The sequence below is a fragment of the Podarcis vaucheri genome (genome assembly GCF_965113315.1).
Source record: "Podarcis vaucheri genome assembly, chromosome: 13".
In the NCBI taxonomy this organism is placed as follows: Eukaryota; Metazoa; Chordata; class Lepidosauria; order Squamata; family Lacertidae; genus Podarcis; species Podarcis vaucheri.
In genome coordinates, this window is record NC_138751.1 from 10158869 (window position 1) to 10164069 (window position 5201).

The following is a 5201-nucleotide window of genomic DNA, read 5'->3' on the forward strand; positions in this document are numbered from 1 at the left end:
TCTTCTTGCAGTCCGTGGGACTCTCAAGAGTCTCCTCCAGCACCATAATTCAAAAGCATCAATTCTTCGGTGATCAGCCTTCTTTATGGTCCAGCTCTGACTTCCATACATCACTACTGGGAAAACCATAGCTTTAACTATATGGACCTTTGTCGGCAAGGTGATGTCTCTGCATCATCATCATCATCACATCACATCATAGAGACATCAGCAGAGATATCTAAACTTATCTGTATGCATTTTTAGAAAATTTGCAAAAATGGGGGGGACCCCTGAAACATGCACATTGGTATGTCATTTCAACTAATATTTGCATTTTTAGGTGCACTTTATCTCAGTAGGTGCATTTATGTATACAGTACATTACTTGGCTGGAAATTACTTTTGCAAAATTTGGATCAGCTTGAATTTGGAAGGGTGGCTGTGTTTCAGTTCTTGCACTGTTTTAGAAAGCGTGAATAAGTAGGTTAACCTACTTGTAGATGCAAATAATCCCCCCCCTACTCCCATATATGTGTGGTTGCTACAAAGTTGCTACAAAGGTCATCAGTCGTCATGCAGATCTGGGCTCATTTCCCCTTGCAAGTTTTTGCTCTGCTTATCCACCGACTGACTTTACTGTGTCACTCCCAGCACAGAAATAGACAGCAGAGTCATTCAGCTGGCTGGCAGATTTCTCCATGTTGAAGCTCTTCTGGTTTTTATCATGCTTGGCTTGGAAGTTGTGACTGCGTCCCTCGCCAGAGCTGGTACCATCTCCCAAATCAGTCAAAAAGATCCTTGGAGGTTTTCCAGGAGGCTGAATGTACCAGAAAAGATAGTAGACATTTTTGTCATAAACACAATCAAGAGAGATTCTTGCTCCTTGGTTGACGATCATGGTTCTTTCTTTCTGGGTTACATTCTGTCCAAAACTCCCTTCTGTAAAGAAGATAATGGCAGAAGAGATTGTATTAGATGGAGAGACGGATGGAGCAAAGCCCATAGATTCCCTTATCTACCTGACTTGGAGAATCTTGATCACCTGAGGATACATGAAGGGAGGGGAGATCTCTTCCAATGATGGAGAAATGAATCACTTACTTAAGGCTGAGATGATGATGAGCAGAACCAAGGCACAAAGGAAGGACATTTTCCTGGATCAAGAAACAGCAAGAAATTGGTAAGGACTCCGATGCTAGTTGTAAGCAGTTTATGGGCTTGGCTCCACAAACACAGCTGTATGAAATGATTTGATGAAATGTGGGTGACTCCTTCCTCTTGGTAAGTAATGTCAAAAAAGCAGCTTAAGATAAAAGAGCAGGATGTGGTTTGTGGTCTAGGTACCAATGTGTGCTATTGAATGGGAACTTGATATCTCAATATTTTATAAGTAGAGTAGAGTAGAGGTTGCTTGATATTGCCACCTTCTGTTTGAAAGCCACATGACAGCTTCAAGACCTAGAACACTTAACAAAATATACAGTATGGGACCCCAAATTTAAACTTTCCAGTCCATCACCCAAAGGATAAAAAAGCAGTTTCCCCTCTCTTTCCCTCTCTTTAATAAAGTCCGAAATTTCCTTCTTACAGCCTTGTGTTGCAGGATTTTCTTAGTGATGAATAGATAAGTCTATGGTCTTTATCAATTTCACATGTGTTTGTTCACTAGATTGTCCCATCATTAATGTACTTATTTATAAGATTTCCGACCTGACCGGCACCAAATGACCCTCAGGTGGGTGATTGGTATACAATTAAAAAGAAGTAAAAGGGAAAAAGGACATAAAACACTAAAACTCTGCTGGAATGTAGCTGACTCTAGCAAGGGTAAGAGGAGTGTCATGGATAGCTCAGTTGGCTAGAGCGTGGTGCTAATGATGCCAGGGTTGCAGGTTCGATCCCCATATGGGACAGCTGCATTGCAGGGTGTCAGGGGCTGGACTGAGGAGGAATGGTGGGGACTGCCCCCCTTCTCCTGAAACTTCCTGAGAACAGGAGGACAGTATTGATTTAGAACAGTGGTTTGCAGAAGGGCATAGTTCAGAGGCTGCAGAGGGGTTGTTGTTGTTTAGTCATTAGTCGTGTCCGACTCTTCATGACCCCATGGACCAGAGCATGCCAGGCACTCCTGTCTTCCACTGCCTCCCGCAGTTTGGTCAAACTTATGCTGGTAGCTTCGAGAACACTGTCTAACCATCTCTTCCTCTGTCGTCCCCTTCTCCTTGTGCCCTCAATCTTTCCCAACATCAGGCTCTTTTCCAGGGAGTCTTCTCTTCTCTTCTCATGAGGTGGCCAAAATATTGGAGCCGAGGGGAGAAGCTGGGAAATATTGGAAGAGGAACAGCAGGAAGAAGAAACACCAGGGAGAAACAGCTGACAGACTCTGTGTCTTTGGAAAGCATTCCTGATCCTCTCCCCTCCCAGGACCACATGAGCATTGAAGGTAGTAAAAAAGAGAGCTCAGAGGCAGAAAGCGCAGATGAGCTGACGTAAGGGTGACGTAGAATAGGAGAGACGTAGGGGGTGGGACGTTACTTAGAGCAATGCCATTATTTAGGGGAGACTGCATTCCTTCGTCTCTCCCTGTGAAAATTGAATAAATTAATTGGTAAGAACTTTTATTGTCTATCTGCTTCTTGGCTGCCACTGGGGGAGGGATTGGATTTCCTGAAGCCTGACACAGGAGGTTGAACTAGGTGATCCTCAGGGTTCCTTCCAACTCCACAATTCTGTGTTATATGTATGATTCCTTTAGTCCACCCAGTTTTTCCCTCTGAACCCTCCACCACTGCAATATTGCCCAAGACGGTTTCTTGTAGGGGAATGTGGACAGCTCCTTGCACGGCTGGACAGCTCTTCAGCTTCACTGATCAGTGGAGGTCCAGGCATGAGAGAGCCCCACCAGCTGAAAACAATTTACAGATGGTATTTAACTCCGAGTACGCTTGTTAAGATGTATAAGGCTGAATCAGATAAGTGCTGGAGATGCAAGGAGGTTGAGGGAATGTTTTTTCATATGTGGTGGACTTGTAAAAGGATAAAAGAGTATTGAGAAATGATCCATAATGAATTGGGGGGGGAATTGTTTAAAAGTACCTTCCTAAAAAAACAGAGTCCTTTTTGTTGGGTATAATTCTGATGGAAATTTCCAGGTGTCACAAAAGGTTATTTATATATGCCACTACTGAGGCCCGTGTTATTTGTTAACCCAAAAATGGAAAATGAGCGAGGTCCAAACTAAAGAAGAATGGCAACTTAAGCTGATGGAATATGCACAGCTTGCAGACCTAACATATAGAACAAGAAGAGCATACGTTTAAAGAGGATTGGAAAATGCTTATTAAATATATGGGGTGAAATCGTGCACACTTGAAAATGCTGGCAGCATTAAGATAAATTCAACAGTGTAAATAAGTTTTGATGGGTGCAATAATGGAATACTGAACGGTTTAATTTATGTAAAATATGCAGGGATTTATGGTATGTAAAATGAACCATGGAAAGAGAAGAAGTCATTGATATTGTAAGGATGTTTAAATGAGTACTTAAAATTGTAAAACAGGAAATCTAATAAAAATTATATATGCAAAGAGAGAGCCCCACCATCTCTCCTTTCAGAAGGGACATCCTGCTCTCCTCCTCCTCACCACCACCACCACCACCACCCTGTGCGTGAGATGATGCAGTCAAGCACCACTGCGGGACTCAGATCACAGTAGTATGTAGCTTCATCTCAAAGAGAAACCTTCCCAGTCTTCAAGTTGGCTGTGCAATTGAAGTCCCAACAAAGCTCTTCCTGCATAGCCACCGCTTGTTTCCCCTTGCAAGTTTTTGCTCTGCTTCTCTACCAGCCCACCCCACTGTGTCGCTCAAAGCACAAAAATAGACAGCAGAGTCACTCAGCTGGCTGGCAATCTTCACCATGTTGAAAGTCTTCTTTTCTTTATCATGCTTGGCTTTGAATCCTAGATTGACCTCATCAGCAGAAGAGGTGCCCCCTCCAAAATCATCCAGGAAGAGCCTGGGAGGTTGGCTGGGTTGCTGAATGTACCAGAATGGGAAGGCTGAGTAAGAAGTTGTGTAGGTGCAGTTGAGAGCAATGCGGTCTCCTTCAGTTATGGTCACAGTGCCTTCAGTTTGGGTCACTGACTCTCCAGCATTCCCCTCTGTACAAAAGATAAGGACAGAAAAGTTAGATGGATAAATGGACGAAACGACAAACCATTCCTGCTCCTTTGACTCTTAGCTTTCTGTGAACACCTTTTAAAAGAATGTAGTGTTATGTGCACTCTTCCCTGAGCAACACCTGTCACAAAGGCACATGGATAGCATGAGAATAACACCAAGGGCCTTTAAATGTGACAAGTGAAAACAACAACAGATTCACAGGCAACATTGAGCTTAAACATATCCCTGATCGACTTTGATTCATAGTAAAATCCCGAGGACAACTAATTGGAGCCTGATGCACATAGACATACACTTAGACTTAATGAATTCTGAGGCTAGGAATTTATTTTTGAGTACTAGAACTGAAGGCAGCTCACAGTACTTCCACAGACAAATGCCGTACCTGGATAACTTTCTTCTTTTCAGAAGCATAACCCAGGAGTTTGGCATTTTGGTTGCTGCTTTCATTAAAATAATTGAGAGTCAAAATACTTGGCAATCTACTGGAGATCATCCACAAATCTTTCCATGGACTCCCTTATCTATCTGACTTGGAGAATCTTGATCACCTGAAAAGACATGAAGCAAAGTTGACCTCTTCCAATGGTGAGGAAATGGATCACTTACTTAAGGCTGAGACGATGATGAGCAGAGCCAAGGCACAAAGGAGAGGCATATTCCTGGATCAAAGACAAGGTGAACAGCAGAAAATTGGTAGGGACTCTGGTGCTAGTTCTGAGCAGTTTATGGGCTTGGCTCCAAAAACATGGCTGTATGAAATGTGGGTGACTCCTTGCTCTTGGTAAGCAATGTTTAAAAAGCAACTTAAGGTATAAGAAAAGGATGTGGTTAGTGGTCAGGTTGCCAATGTGTGCTATTGAATGAGAACTCAATATCTGGCATCATACTATAGGATGTAGTATTAGCTGAGATTGCTCAACATCTCCACCTTGTGTCTGAAAGCCACCTGAGAGCTTCATCTACAAGACATAGCTATCTAGTTATCTGGTTCTTTACAAAAGTTGAAGCACTCAAATCAGGGAACTATT

At 42.9% G+C, this 5201-nt stretch overlaps 1 gene segment (V, D, J or C); it reads right to left on the reverse strand.

Moving 5' to 3' along the window:
- LOC309516865 (T cell receptor alpha chain MC.7.G5-like) overlaps window positions 1-4928 on the reverse strand; it is a 140060-nt gene extending 135132 nt beyond the window's left edge. Inside the window, exons 1-2 of the C gene segment in view lie at window positions 4780-4928; window positions 3831-4148 (exon numbers count right to left, since the gene is read on the reverse strand).
- Window positions 4929-5201: the final 273 nt, after the last annotated feature.